The sequence below is a fragment of the Bactrocera dorsalis genome, chromosome 3 (assembly GCF_023373825.1).
Source record: "Bactrocera dorsalis isolate Fly_Bdor chromosome 3, ASM2337382v1, whole genome shotgun sequence".
NCBI classification, from domain to species: domain Eukaryota; kingdom Metazoa; phylum Arthropoda; class Insecta; order Diptera; family Tephritidae; genus Bactrocera; species Bactrocera dorsalis.
Genome location: NC_064305.1, coordinates 43017865 through 43019943, shown reverse-complemented (window position 1 = coordinate 43019943; position 2079 = coordinate 43017865).

Here is a 2079-nt window from a genome sequence, read left to right as displayed (position 1 = left end):
TGATGAAAGACAGATAAGGGCTGGTGTACCCCAGGGCAGTGTTCTAGGCCAAATACTATACATCATATATACAGCAGATCTTCCAACAGCTAACAATGTATTAACTTCTACTTTTGCGGACGACACAGCTATAGTGAGCCGTAACAAATGCCACATAACAGCATCAAGAATATTAGCCGAGCACTTAAAGTTTGTCGAAGAATGGCTAGCCAACTGGCGTATAAAGGTAAATGAACAAAAGTGTAAGCATGTTACATTTTCGCTTAGACCAAAAATGTGTCCGGCAATAAAAATTAACAATATTTTAGTACCCCAAGCGAATGAAGTAACCTATCTGGGTATTCACCTAGATAGAAGACTTACGTGGAAAAAACATATATCTAGTAAAATAACTTGCATGAAGATAAGAGCTGCAAATTTAAATTGGCTATTAAATAAAAACTCCAAACTTAGCCTAGACAACAAAGTGCTCTTATATAATGCGGCCATAAAGCCGATTTGGATGTATGGCATTCAACTGTGGGGTACGACCTGTGCAACTAATATAGACATAATACAAAGGTTCCAATCAAAAATGCTTAGATCAATCACGTGTTCACCATGGTACATGCGTAATGAGAATATCCATAAAGACCTTGGTATTTCTATGGTAAGGAAAGAAGTAGAAGACAGCAGAATTAAATATATATGTAAACTCCGTGATCACCCAAACCCTTTGGCTAATGCTTTGGTACATTCCTGCAATCAAACACGCCTTAAAAGAAGAGATATGCCCGCGTACTGAGGAGAAATGTATCACCAAAACACCTCAATCATTTGCTTGAGCGTGTCTAGTTTTTAAATAGGTTTAAGATTTTATTACTTATTGTTAGGCTTTCAAAACAAAAAGCAGATTCAATAAATAAAAAAAGATATTGAAAAAAAAAAAAAAAAAAAACTTACTTAAATATGTTAAACTACTGATTTGGAGCAACTGAATATCGATAGCTAAATATGTGTTTACAAGAAAATCGACTTTAAACCTAAATGTAGGATTATGGAATTCTTCCAAATGCAATGCCGTTATGGGTTTATGTCAACGTAATTAAGATGAAGAAGGTTAATTAATGTAAATATGTTAAACTTATGATTTGGAGCAACTCAATATCGATTGCTTAATATGTGTTTACAAGAAAATCGACTTTAAACCTAAATATAAGATTGTGGAATTCTTCGAAATGCACTGCCGCTAAGGCTTTGTGTCAACTTCATTAAGACGAAGAAGGTTAATTAATGTAAATATGTTAAACTAATGATTTGGAACAACTCAATATCGATTGCTAAATATGTGTTTACAAGAAAATCGAGTTTATTCCTAAATATAAGATTGTCGAATTCTCCAAATAAACTGCCGTCAAGGCTTTGTGTCGACTTCAGTAACATGAAGAAGGTTAATGAATTTAAATATGTTAAACTACTGATTTGGAGCAACTCAATATCGATTGCTAAATATGTGTTTACAAGAAAATCGACTTTGAACCTAAATATAAGATTGTGGAATTCATCGAAATGCACTGCCGTCAAAGCTTTGTGTCGACTTCAGTAATATGAAGAAGGTTAATGAATTTAAATATGTTAAACTACTGATTTGGAGCAACTCAATATCGATTGCTAAATATGTGTTTACAAGAAAATCGACTTTAAACCTAAATGTAAGATTATAGAGTTCTTCCAAATGAACTGCCGTTAAGGCTTTATGTCAACTTCATTAAGATGATTAAGGTTATGTTCATCTAATTATTTGGAGCAAGCCAATATCGATTGCCAAATATGTGTTTACAAGAAAATCGACTTTATACCTAAATATAAGATTGTGGAATTCTTCAAAATGCACTGCCGTCAAGGCTTTGTGTCGACTTCAGTAATATGAAGAAGGTTAATGAATTTAAATATGTTAAACTAATGATTTGGAGCAACTCAATATCGATTGCTAAATATGTGTTTACAAGAAAATCGACTTTAAACCTAAATATAAGATTATGAAATTCTTCCAAATGCACTGCCGTTAAGACTTTGTGTCGACTTCAGTAATATGAAGAA